Source organism: Sinocyclocheilus rhinocerous, unplaced genomic scaffold (assembly GCF_001515625.1).
Source record: "Sinocyclocheilus rhinocerous isolate Xijiao unplaced genomic scaffold, SAMN03320098_v1.1 scaffold946, whole genome shotgun sequence".
Lineage (NCBI taxonomy): Eukaryota > Metazoa > Chordata > Actinopteri > Cypriniformes > Cyprinidae > Sinocyclocheilus > Sinocyclocheilus rhinocerous.
In genome coordinates, this window is record NW_015633151.1 from 1907804 (window position 1) to 1922870 (window position 15067).

General features: G+C 35.7%; 1 pseudogene; it reads right to left on the bottom strand.

The window, feature by feature from the left end:
- LOC107743185 (mdm2-binding protein-like) overlaps positions 1-15067 on the bottom strand; it is a 24939-nt pseudogene that overhangs the window by 6658 nt on the left and 3214 nt on the right.

Genomic DNA, 15067 nt, shown 5'->3' on the forward strand with positions numbered 1-15067 from the left:
TGTGTGTATATATATATATATATATATATATATATGTTTGTGTGTGTTTATATATACATAATAAATAAACACAGCACCCATACATATAATATGCAAACAAACTTTTATTTTGAATGTGATTAATCGCGATTAATCGTTTTGCAGAACTAATCTAATTTAATGCCAAATGACCTGCTACCTGATGCAAAAATAAATAAAAAACAATGTCCCAAGAAGACCTGTGGCCATCTATAGGTAAGAAAAAGCCATGAGATGACCCTTCATCATTAGGGCTGGGTTTTGACACAAATTTCACGATTCGATTCGATTCAATATCGATTAATTTGGATACATGTCAGGTACAGTACATGCCAAATTTTCAAAGAAAAAAAAACGAATGCTTCAACTAATGCTGTAAAATATACATGAGTCAGTTGGTAATACATTACTATAATACTGAAGGTTAAAATTACACTTAATGAAGTTTTTAAAATAATAAAGTTACAATTACATAATAATATTTCTACTTCAATTCGTTTTTTTTAATAAATATAAACAATGGTGGCTTGTCATAAAAACTTAATGAATTTATTCAAACATTAAACATTGAGGAACAGTAAAATGTATAATGAATATGTTATATGGTGCATATATTTAGCAAAATGCCCCTCTCTACAGTTTATTGTTCTGACTAATGAGTTTATGGTCACAGAATATGTTTTTCTGAGGTAAATGTGACGTTACATTGTTTACAAGACGTTATATTGACAACTTTGCGCGGCTGAAACACTGATTGAGCGATTACACGAGACAGGATACGAATTGTAAAGTTGTACTCTTTCTTTTAACTTACATTCGGATGTTTAGTCATGATTATTTTGTGCTGAAACTGGTATTAATGTGGAGGAGATGATTAGTTCCAGGCGATCTGTCAATCCACATTAAACAGCGCCAAAGCGGCATTTATTGTTTAAATACTGCAAATACAATGGACAGAATTTGAAATCTGAGACTTTGTTTCATATTAAAAGTACCAAGGCACAATGCTTATTGCGATATATTGGATGGGAAGTGCCCTTCAACGTTCCGTCCATTAACTGAAAACAGGCTAGACTAATCGATTCTTGGGATTTAAGAATCGATATCGTTCTGTAAAAATGAGAATCGAATAATATCGAGATAGATATTTTTTACCCAGCCCTATTCATCACTAGTATGCATGCAGTGTTGTCACCTCTTGTGTGGCTGGAGGTCCGTTTCGCGGGAGCGGTGTCTGAGGCGGGACGGCTCGCTGTGCAGAGCTTCACCGTCAGGCACACTGCCCGGTTCAGACAGCACAGCTGGGGAGGGTGCAGGACTGAGGGCGAATGGCACAGGGCAGGGCTCCTTACAGCATGTGCTCTGGGTCTCATATCTTATTAGACGAGACTGCAGCTTCACAAAGCCACGGTCTCGCTCAAGGGCCCTACACTCATCCAGACAGAACCTGAAGCACACCCAGAGAATGCTTGAGAAGATGGAGGAATTAGGGAGAACAGATTGTAAAATGGATGAGTTTTTATATAGACACACACATACACACACACTTACTCTATTCCATGGTAGTGGGATCGGGCGACTTTTGAGAAAGGAAGCTTGGTCACCTTCCTGGGTGTGAGGTCAGGAGACAACTGAAAGGCATGTTCACTACACAAACAAAACCACAAACCATATTTAGAGACATTCAGTTCAGGAATGATTAAATATGAGTATTTCTAGAGATAGTGTGTAACTGGTAGAAGGCAAGTTATGTAGAAAATCTTCACAATTTATTTGTTTCTCAGTGTCTTTAGTATTATCTTTATCTCTGGTACATAACTAGTACATAACCTCCATTTTATTATTCACAATAGGGCCACCAAAAATGAATGAATGAATCATCTGATGTTGTTCCAAATGCATAAAACGTGAACCTAAGATGATTTATTAACTATTTCTTAACAAAATTTTACAAACATGAATTAAAGTTTTAAATTTAATTACATGATTTATTATTTTAACTACATTTTAAAACATGAATTAAACAGTTTTAAATGTGTTAGTTTGTCAATTTAAAAGTAATTTATAAATGTAAATTTTTATGTTTGAATTATTAAACTGCTAACTTATTCCTTCAGTTTATTATCCTCCATAGGCCTGTCAAGCTCCCAGATGACAAAATAAACACCATAAAAGCACAATAAAAGTGGTCCATAGGACTCACACTTATATTCAAATCTTCCAAGTCATATGATAGATTTGTTTGACAAACAGACAAAAAAAAACAAAGTCATTATATACTGAAAACTTTCCCTTTCTGTAGCTCTTTAATATGGAACCATTTTGTACATCCATGTGCCATTTTTTTATGGCATTTGTGATTTTTATAGTGGGGTCCTCGCACAAAGCTATATATGATATAGTGTCCAATTTATCAATACTCGATGTGCTTTTTTTCCCATTTTAAATCCTGAACTGCCACATTGTTTTTTATTACATGGCAACGAGTGTTACCTATTGTGTTCCAAAGAAGAAAGTCAGTCATATAGGTTTTCAAACAGTGTGAGGGTGAATAAATAAAGAACTTGGGGCTGAACAATCCCTTTAAGACCAGTGCAAGCATAAAATTAAAAAAAGAAAAAGTTGTAAAACTTGAATGATGTTTTAAAACTTTCTACCATGTACACACATGCTCCCTCCTTGTCTAGAGGGACTTGAATTGCGGTTTTAATAAGCTAGGGAAAAAAGTTATTAAGAGACATCATGTCAGACACTGTGTGTATGACCAACCCTCTAAGCACTGGCAGCGGCTGTAGTTCCCCACTAGGCAGTCCATCAGGGGTGAAGTGTTTCTCTGGCATCCAGCAGTGTAGAACTTCCCCTCTGGCTATCTTTAGGCCCCATCAGACTCTCAGAGGAACCACTGCTGAACAGCCTGCACCTGTGGATGACACTGAAATTTATTCATGCAACCAACCACAAATTTACTATTCCAACCATTGAACAAATGCACAAGCTATTTTCCCATCTGATACACTGGTTTGAGATTCATTAAGCCCTCAACAAAGACAACAACTGATGGCTCCAGACATGGTAATGAGTTTTCAGATAAGGTGATATGGTACCAGATGGCTTACCTGGATCTTTGTCGGACTCTCTGTATGTTCTCATAGTTTTGTAGGACACTCCTCTCTGGCCATTCTGTGCGAGCACAACATTTCACATCTTTGAAAGAAATGTAATGGTCAGGAAGAGCCACGAGTTGAGTAAATAAAAGTTAATCTTAATAAATAAGAAAACTATGTAAACTAAGGATTACATATCGTTATTCACACACAGGCACAAAAGTGTTTCTAATCAAGCTCTACGATATTTTACTACATATTTGCCTGTCATTTGGTATTTGGCAATACCATATATTACTAATACTACATTTAGACTAGTGTTTGTTCTATGTATTAAGGTGCAGTCACATGAAACAACATAGTGTCAACATAGTGAATTCAGGTGACCAACTCACTGAGAAATCTGCATGGCCAAATCTTTCGCCCTCATGTGACATTCCCAACCTTGTGGATTACTACTGAATCCACAGTTTTCACCCACTACAATTCTTGTGTTTTTTCCATTAAAAAACCCTGCAATTTTTCCTTTTCAGCATGGCATGTTAATAATTTTGCATCGTGTTAATGATGCAGCCAGTAGGGCCCTATGATTTCCGCGATGTGGAAAACGCGAACGGAATCGCAGAATCCAGTCTTAAAAACGGAATTTGCTGTATAATGCGGAATGTCACGGAATTTGCCAAATTTTGGATGGTTACATCAAAAGCAGTTGAACTACAGTTAAATCAAAACATGATATGGACTAGTGTCTGTGAATATTAAGCTGCAAAAATACCATTTAAATATGAATCCTGCATGTTCTGCGTGTCTCTGTGTGAATGAATGGCGCACATGCATGGTTCTGTTTACTACACACATACTGAAGTGTGTGTGACACTCACAGGGTTTTCAGCCTCTGCTGCCCCCAATATAGGAGTACATGAAGACAAGAACATAATCACTAGAACTGCTCTGAGAGTCAAACTGGATTTTATTATAATAAACATAAGCAGTAATCAATACGATGTATAATATTATTAATGTATCATAATGTAATAATTAATATCACAATCCATCCAAATTTTTACAAATGATGTATCCCTAAAGCAAACTGCTCTGTAAGTACTCCTCACCACTAGTGTTAGAATAGGAAGTCCGGTTCTCCTTCTCCAGGCACATGCGTTCAGACGCTCTAGACAGTGTGGAGTCGTGCATTTGAAGGTACTGCTCTCTGGCCAGATTCAGCAGAGCCTTCAGTTCATTCACGGGAATGGCAGCAGACTTCTGGGCCTCCTCTCTTCGCCCTAGCCACAGATGAGATGCATCATTAAAATGTCTCTCATTAATCACACTACCCTTTCAAACCAATCTGTTACATATTATATCGGTCTGCTTCATGTTGACTTCCAGTTTCTTGTAAGACACACTAATGAAACTTCTGAGACAGCTGTATAATTAATCATGTTTTCAAATCAGTTCCGACAAAATCCCCTCTACATGTGCCTTAAGTTATTAAAGGGTAAAATTGTGCATAATCACACATTTTCACTACTAATTTGATGTCCAATGTATATACAAATTACTCCGTATACAAAGTCTGCAAAGAAAAAGTGTCACGTCTGATACAGCCTAGGAACTAACCTGAATTTATTAGCTACAAGCCTAATAACAGTGGTCTGACATGCCAAAATTAATCTATCATAAAGTCTATCATGCATCATGTTGAGGGTCTGACAAAAGCTGTATTGTTTACCACACAAAAGAGATCTTAATTTTCAGAAAGCGCTCACGTGAGACTGAGAATGTGTGACCAGAGGAATATGATTAGAAATGTGCTGCTCTGGGGTGACTGAAGCACAGCGTGTGAATACTTAGAGGTCCTGGTGAAAGATTTTCCTTTGCCTGGGAAACACTTACGGCAGCATTCCTTGAGGACCAGAGTCTGCACCTTGGCCAGCTTTCTCTCCCTTTGCAAGAACTGCTCTCCACGGAGACATGGCAGGGACCGTAGCCAGTTATCAGTGCTGCTCCCTGTGGAGAAAGAAAAGAAGAGAATGAGAGTATGAGAGAATGAGAGCAAAGTACCAGGAGAGAAGCCTGCCCAAAATGTCCAATCTTACATTTCAAAACTGCAATACTGTTCTTCCTTACAAGCTTTGTTTTGGTAACATTAATGCTCTTACATGCACACTATTTAGAAAAGCCATTATCTATTTTCTTTGATACTTCAGCAAGATCAAAAAGTAAAACCAAATTCGAGAAAGAGAGTTGAAACTTTAAGTATGCCATGCACTGTCTAATCTTTAAAACCACAGAAGCATGTTAACAGTTTCATAACCACACATAAAAATTTCCAGTGACAAGCATTTGCATGTCCACACTGGATACAAAACTGCTGCAAGGCCTGACACAATCACAGCCAATCAAAAGATACTTGATATTTAAATGTACATTCGCTGTGGGTAAGGCAACTGAGCATGACACAGCAGAAATAGAAACCCAGCTATCTACAAAGTATCTTGTTGCTCATCACAGTCGCAGCTGGTTTATTCAAAACTCATATTTACTAAAAATATCTTTAACTAGTTATGTTCCGTCATGACTGGTTCACATTTAATATTTCTTGTTCTTCCACTTTTCCGAATGCATTCAACATTTGCCTTAACCTTTTGTATTTCCTGGGTCCGGGCAAAACCGGAGCATAAAAAAAAGCATTAATAACTTGATCATTTTCAACTAAAAACATATTGTATTGGATCAATAACCTCTTAGCAACACGCAAATGTGCAAATATTTAAATGTTTTTAAAGTTACTGTGTTATTACCATGTTGTACTTGCAATACACTGGTTTTGCTGTTAGTGCATAATTTTCAAATAATTTCTGATTTTTTATTCAAAAATATATAATAAAGTTAATATAATATTGGTCCCAGCTTCAGATGTCACGCCCATATTATATGCCAAACTCCCTCATAGAACAACAAAGCCGTTGTGTTCACAATTGTGACGATGAATGCTTATCAGGATCAACTAAGTGCTGGATTTCCAAAAGTATAAGAAATATGTAAAGTTTGCGGCATAGACTCTTTAAAATACATCCAAGAGTTTTACACACTGTTATTGTGGAGACATTTCCACACCCCAAAACATGAAGTGCCCCAAAACGAAACATGATTGGTTGCTTTACCTGTCAGTCATATGGACTTTTTGAAAGCGGCCAAGGTTCCCAGAACTTCTGATGTCAGTTTGAAGGTCTGGCTACATGAGACTAATGTAGTATTAGTGTAATGCAAGGAAAAATAAATTAAAATAATAAATATTTGTGAGAAATTACAATTGAATAAATGAAATTTATTAGAACATATAAATTAAGAATTACCAGTATAAACATCATTGACTTCAATTGGTTTAATATGACAAGGTTTTAAACTGATAAACAATTGGGTTCAAACAAAATCAGATTATAAACCAGTTTTTCTTCATTTTGTTTTGTTGAACATGTTAACTGTCAGTCCCACTTTTTGAGCATAGACCTGAAAATGACATTTAAATCTAAAAAGCCATCCAGGGACAGAGGCTATAATTACGTATTAGCTCATTTTTGAAAGAATTTGTAAATCGTTTGTTAAACTGTAAAAATACTTGCATTAGCATTTTAAAACGCTTAATACTATATAAAAATAAAATATGAAATAAAGGGAAAAAAAGCCCTGATGGCAAATTAATTTGACTGGCTTGTGGAAAGCTGCTCATAGAAAACTCCCAGGTACCAAGCATCTCTTCAGAATCTATTCAGAGAGAGTAGACACCAGAGGGGTATCCTGGAGTGCTCATCACAATGCAGTTTCTTAGATAAGCTCTTGTATGAGCTGATCTGAACATGCTTTTTTTTGGTCCATTGTTAGTACCAATGCCGAACCATTGTTGCCATATTGGGCACCAACATAAACCACTTGCTTATTTGTGTCTTAAGTTTAAGGTTGAGTTATGGATCTGGCACAACCTTCTGAGCTCCACGGGAGGCTCTGAGCAAACCCACGCATTCTCTGATCTCAAGAGCAGTAATTTACTGTAACAAAGCTCTCCAGCGGTGGGCTTCGAAATAGCCACTCTCGCTATACAAAGAAGAGCTATTAAGAGTAGTAGTGAACCACAAACCACCTGATTACATGAGTAACAAATAGATGTTAATCAATGAGAAGACATGGCAAGTCAAGAAATTATATATTATATGAAATAGCCAAAAGAGTGTTTCTTTCAAATTTGATTATACTGCAAAAAGGGAAAGTGGGAAATGGCACAGGGGAAAATATATTTTGGAAGGAAAAAGGCATGTCCTATGTCCTTATCATGTTCCAGAGCTTGTTTACTTTAAATTTGTCCAAGACCAAATGTCCTCAGTTGCTCTGTTGACAAAGAAAGGGTTTGAAGCATTTACCCCGATGAAGTCTGAAGCTTTAAATGCCAAACTGCTGAAAGGAAAAAAAAAGAAACGTGACTACAAGTCTGGGACTGTGCTACTGTATTTCCAATTCAGTGTTTGTAAATTCATATAAATTAGAAAAAGTGATGTTCCACATTTATGAAGCTCAGGACTGTGCAGTTCTGAACTTAGAGGAGTATATTTTCTCCTCGGTGTCATCTTGGCAACATCCAGGTGGCCTCAGCTACTGCTGTGATAGATGAGACTGTTGTATAGGTTTAATCTGACTCTAATAAATGCGGTTCTGGAATGCCACAGGGTCCAACTTACTTTAGAAGAACTGTATTAGTCCTCTCAATCCAACAGTACACATTGATTTATGACTATGCTCAAATATCCAGCTCTAGGCATACTGTTGCATCTGTGCATATTCATGCTGCCATCGACTGTGCATTTAAATGATTGGTGATCATACCTGAGGAAGGTGGAACTTTTTCCCTGATGAGGGCATTAAGCGTTGCCAGGGCAGCAGATCCATTGATCTGATTGGCTGCGTGTATCATTCGCGCTGTGCAGCCTCCTGACTCCGCCCCCTGCACCAAGAAGAGGTAGCGGCCTCTTTCACCTTTTACCTCCACATCAGGCACTGCAGGGATGAAGAGTTAATAGCACGCTAGCAAACATACAGAAATAAAAGTAGGCAATGAATGTCAGCGTATAATTTTACAAGTGAGTGCTGGGCAGCACATGAAAATGAGCATGGTGCAATTATACATATTAACGGTCTTTAGAACAAAGTATAAAGCTGTTTTATTAAACGCTGTTCATACCAGGTATGTCCTTGGGGCATTTGGATATGAAGTCTCTCCATTTGCAGGAGCTGAGCTGGGAGGCCGCTGGGAAAGTCTCCGAGCTTATCACACAGGACAGAGAAAACAAAGCTCCCACCTGCAACAGGAAACACTTTTTGTCTTTGTCGCCCCAGTGTTCCAGCTCTGGGAAATAAGTTGCTGGATGCAAGTTATCAATTTCCGACTATCCGTCTCAGAGGATTTTGACAGCTTTGGCTGAATCTTAGTGGGAGAGGGTATATATCTGGCCGGAAGACAATAAATGGTGATGATCATGTTGGAGTTGGCCTTACCTCTCCACGCAATGTGCACAGTTGGTCCAAGAGAAGCTTGGCTTTTACAGATTTAGAAGTCAAACCACTGTAGATGAATGTCAAGGTGTGAAACAATACAAAGAGGAAAATGACAGTTTGCAGTTTACAGTATAAACGGTCATGAGGAACATGCCATCTCAACAATCATTAGCTCTCAGTGCAGAGTTCACCATGTGACATTGAGAGAAACCTGGTACAGTTAGTAAATGGTTGACTGTTTTTTAAAGGGGTCATATGATGCGATTTCATTTTTTCCTTTCTCTTTAGAGTGTTACAAGCTCTTGGTGCATAAAGAAGATCTGTAAAGTTGCAAAGACTAAAGTCTCAAATCCAAAGAGATATTCTTTATAAAAGTTAAGAGTTAGCCACACCTACCTAAAACGGCTCGTTCGAACACGCCCCCACATATCTACCACACTATGTGGGAAGATTTGCATAACACCGCCCAAATGTTCACACAAAGAAAGAAGGAGTAACTTTTATTCTCGCTGTAGTATTGTTGACGCTGCAGCCATGTCTGGATAGCTGGCCAATCAGAGCACACCTCGCTTTTTCAGACCGATGAGCTTTGTAAAAATCGACGCGTTTCAAAAAGGCGGGGCATAGAGGAGAAACAATAATGTACAGTATGTGGAAAATAATGTGTTTTTTTAACTTTAAACCGCATAAACACATTTCATTACACCAAATACACAAAATAATGTTATTTTTAGCAGCATCATATGACCCCTTTAAACATTCATATACACTACCATTTAAAATTTTGAAAACTTGAAAAACCTTTTATATTTTAATATATTTCAAGAAACATTTCTTTCTGTCCTTTATAGGGATACTTTCTTGGAATACAAATTTCAAAAGAACAGCATTTATTTGAAATAGTAATCTTTTGTAACATTATTAATATCTTTACTGTCACCTTTGATAAATTGCAACCTTACTGACCCCAAACTTTTGAAGTTGCTTCGGATAAAAGTATCTGACAAATGCATAAATGTAAAACAGATTATTATTATGCGTCATAAATTTTTAAAGCTTTCAGAACATCAACCAAATTCTTCCATATATGACAAAAAAAGGGAAATCAATCATGCAGTACTATCTACAGGCACTACCTCTAATAAAAAATGATGGGTTATTTATACAAAAAGAGGAAACATTTAGGTCCATTTTCATAGCATTTTTGAGAGAAACAAATGATATTCATTCTGATTGGTCAGTTTATGAATACAAGGAGAATCTGTCTTTTCTAGCATTTTTACAGTAATTTCATTAAACCTTTGCAAAGGTGAACGATTACGTATCTGAAAGAGATATTCAAATAAAACATCTTTATGCATTATGTGCATTTACAATTATTGTTTGTGTTTATAAATAAAATGCACTAATGGACATTTTTGGAACCTTTTGTCTTTGGGAAAGATACAGTTCAAACTCTGCACTGGAATGGAGAAGAATCGGGAGATCTTTGACTCTGACCAGCTGAATCAGTTCCAACACAGGCTGGTAACACTGAAATACCTAAAACACACAAAACCAAGCATGTTTTCCAGGGTCATAAAATATTTATGTTCAGAGAGAAATTAACCATGTGTGTCTTTGAAAGTTGTCACTGCAAAAAAAAAAAAACACACACACACTGGCATCATGTGCTAGTGGATCCAAAGAAAAGGACCAAAGAAAAACATTAGATGACCAAGCAGTTTCAACCAAGCAAAGGGTTATGTGACCAACAGATTAAAGTGTTACTGGCTGTGACAGCAGCTGGCTAATGAAAAGAAACAAAAACAGCCCTTTTACGGTTTATTTGCCATTAGGAGAGTAACAGTTAAAGCTGTTTTGGGGCCGCTGGGTGCTTGTGCCCCTGAGTGTTGAAACAAAATCAGCTTTGTGCTCAGACAGGACTAAACCAGAGCTTTTGGGCTGGAAAATGAGAGGCTGAGAGGGAGCTGGCAACATTTCTAACTCTTTATCAGCTCTTTCAGCTTCTATACAAGAGAAGGCGAGCAGAGAAAGAGGAAGTCAATCTGAAGAGATCTGCTCCATTATTCAGTAGTTCTGGGCCCACAGAAAAGATGAGTACGATGCAACATGGTGAAATTAGTTCAAAGCTATATTTTAAGTAGTCTTAAAAATACTGTTGCAAATCCCTAAGAGTTACAGGATGGAAAGGAAGATGATAACATCATGTTAACAATTAAGATAAAAGGGTCTGTCAAATCAAATCATGTAATTTTATCAGTATTTTCACAAGTGTTTATCAGAGAATCAGGGTGTTGTTGACCAGTGATTTTGCTATACTGTTTATACCACGGTAGATACATTTGCAGTGGGCAGGGCTGTTTCACATTATTTACGTTGTGAATACGTTACATTATGTTGGAGAAATGAAGAAACCATAAATCCATCCCAAACAAGTAACTAAACTCTGTTTCTACAACAGCATTACAACTTAATAGCGAGCAATGATACATAAACAGCAAATTCAACCAGCTATTTAACAAAAGCTTTGAATCAGACTTTAGAGATGGAAACTCTAATATTAGCTTCACTACTGACTTCTCAACAAAGTTGAGAAATTTTAAATATATCAGCAGCAAATAGATTATATATAAAATTCTCTAGATTATCAAAAGATTGCCCTTAGTGCAGTATCACGTAAAACATTAAACAATTTTTTGTTAAATTTACATCAAAAATAGATATATTCTAACACAAAAGCCCCCAAAAGTATTTGTACACACTTAAAAATGTGTGAATGTCTTTGCATTACATGGCAAAATATTAAACTAAGTGAAATTTGTTTTAAATAAATTTAACAAACGCACTTTAAGCAAAGAATTTCACAAAAGAATTATCAACTGACAAAAATATTGTTCAAAATTAGGATAAAATATTTGTACACATGGTGTCAAATGTTAGGTCTTCATTTTTGCTGAGAAAACCCATTTGCAGATGCCATTTTTTTTGTGCTGTTAAACAATTAATCGTGATTAAATCGCATCCAAAAGAAAAGTTTTTGTTTACATAATATACAGTGGGCATAAGTTATATGAATATAAATATAGACGTAAATATTTTCAAAATATATACTGTATTTGTATGTATTTATATATTAGGGCTGTCAGTGAATTAACATTTTTAATCTAATTAATTACATGGTTTCGATTAATTCATCTAATTAATCACAAAATAAATTTGACTGAAAATACCAACAAAAGATTACTTAGTTATTTTTGAGTTAAATGAAAAAGTATCAATTAGCCATTACAAATTGTAACTTTAGAAATAAATATTTTATTTGATTCAACATAAAATTTATTACACAAACATTTAGGCTACAACGGCCTAACGTAAACTGTGGAACACAAAAGAAGATAATTTGAGAAACATCTCAGTATTTTTTGTTTATACAATGAAAGTCATTGGTAACCAAGCTTTGATCAAGTTTGAATCAAGTCTTCAAAATACCTTTTTTATATTCCACAAAAGAAAGGTTTGAAACAACATGAGGGTGAGTAAATAATTAAAATATATATACATACACATATATACATATATATATATATATATTATTTTTTGGGGGGAGGGGGGGTGAACTATCCCTTTAATACGGTGGCTGAGAAGTGCTAAACAAATCACAATTCTGAAAACAAAATAACAAATTACAAACGCAAATGCAAGTATAAAAAACAAAATAACAATTCAGAAAGCACAACAACAATTCAGAAAACATTATAACAAGTCAGAAAACACAACGACAAATCCGAAAACAAATTAACAAATCAGAAAACACAACGACAAATCCTTTCTGAATTGTTATTTTGTTTTTTTAAACTTGCATTTGCGTTTGTAATTTGTTATTTTGATTTCAGAATTGTGATTTGTTTAGCACTTCTCGGCCACCGTACTTTAATGTTTTTATTATTAATAATAATAATAATATTTTATTATTATTATTAAACTATACTCTAAATAAGAAACTCAATCTGCCAGCAGGTGGCGGTAAATGTCTTTATTAGTCATTCATTCGATTCGAACGGCTGATTCATTCAGGAATGAAGTAAATGGCTCTCTTTATGAATGGGCCTTTGAATCACTGATTCACATGATTCGTTCAAAACGCGGATTCATTCAGAAACTAAACACCGCTGTGTTGCTCACAGACACACAACAATTCTGTTTTGGCTTTAAAGGTAATATGTTCCGTGCAGAATTGTGCAAAACACATAATATTGTGTTTAAAATATAACGCAATATCAACTTCTTATTTACTGAACTGCTGTATAAATCACATTATTACTCGTGGTATTCGGACATAAACAGCACTCGTCTGATATTGCTCTCGGGGCCAGAGCATTAACTGCGTTAAAATATTTTAATCGCATTATTTTTTCCATAACTAATTAAGTTAACACGTTAAACTGACAACCCTATTATATATACATAATAAATATACACAGAACACACACATATGCAAACAAAAACTTATTTTGGATGCGATTAATCACGATTAATCGTTTGACAGCACTACATTTTTTATATTCTGTATATAATGTAATGACAATCAGACACTTTAAAAAGCAACTCAAGTTGCCAGTTATTTTTTTCCAAGGTTACCATGATGTAGAATTACCATATTGTCATACCTTTACATTACAGTGTTAGCTTTTGTAATGAATTACTGAAAGAGCTCTGAATGAACGAACGTTTGCATGTAAGTGCTGTCATCTCTCATCAGAGACGTACAGTCGTGGTGGCAGATGGGAGGTAATGTCTTACTATAGCATTTTCACATTGATTGCGGTGCCCATAACAATAATAAAGTTCATAAGCACTGCGGGCATAAAAGAAAAAGAGTTAATGGTACTAATCAGCATAGAGGCAGTGAATGTACGGCACGAGCCCTGTGTAAACAGACTGTGGGGTGTAATCGGCTCCGTTGGAGGGGCTGGAGTCTCCACTACCACCACTGTGATTAATCTAGAGCGGAAAACTCATTACGATTACATTCCACACTCTCACTTTTATGACAGAACGACAGTGTAAGAGATGCAGAGAGAGGGAGAGAGAGAAAGAAACAGCCAATATACAAATTTAGAGTGCCTTCATAGGGCCACAAATGCACTGGACAATTTTAGTCATCGTGTGAAACAATTTTCAGCAGGATTGTTTGATATTAATATTAAAAGCTTCATATGAGATCTCATTCTCATTTCTCCCAGTAAGAAACTCTCATTGGTGGCACAGACTCAAAATGTGCCACCTGAAGAGTCACAAATGTAGTTCACAAAAAATAGGTTTAATTTGTTTGACTTTCTTTATAATAAATTCTATAATAAACTTTCACAACTTGAACAAAACCCTCAGCACTAGTATGATAAAAACATAAAACAAAAACAAAATTTTTGGGAATATTATGAATAGATTTCTGGAGCAGAAATTGAAGTGTTTTAGTGTCAAACGAATACGAACTTTTTCAGTTTTTATAAAAAAAAATAATAATAATAATTGTAAGACTCCGTTGAATCTGCTCACCTCATGCTGTAGTTTATGATCAGTGTGGCATTGTGGGTCTGTGTGAGGATACAGTGCATCACTCCAGCGATTTCTCCTCTGAGCTCTCAAACAGTAACCCTCAAACTTCAGCTCAGAGACAAACTGAAAATAACACAAGAAAGACATTCAGAATGAGCTGAAGAGAGTTTTACAAGTGTCATTCAGAAGGGTCTATACTTCACTACAATACTTGTCCTGTTTCTACAACACAAGAGTGACAGAAACTAATTTATGCCCAAGCATAAATAGATAAATTCTTCATTTCTGATTCAAACAAAACTTCCAAAAAAACATGAGAATGGAGATTGCAGTTCTCAGAGTAACACTGACCTGCTCTCTGAGCAGCATGACCCAAACTGAGTGAATGAACTGGAAATCCAAACTCAAACCCTTTAACATTAATGATTTTCGTATAAGGCTCATTAGCTGTATTAATGCATTTAATTCACTTTTAACCCAGAAGAACCAGAATCTTTACTGGTCCTGCTATCTTTCCTTAACCAAAGCACACATTTCGCTGTATAAGAGCTCTTCTCGCTAAGACATAAAATTTCCCTGCTCAGAATTTCCCTGAATCAAATTATTTTCTTTAAATCTGCATGCTTACTAAGTCTTTCCATCTTTGTATTTACAGTTTCACAAATCAGTAGGAGTTACTGTTCGCTCATACATCATTTCTTGCAAGTGTTCGCCCTCTGCTGGACAGAAGAAAGTCTACAGTTACTATTTTTATGTATTTATTTATTTAATTATACATATATACACACACACACACACACACATATATATATATATTTTTTTTTTTTTTTTTTTTTTTT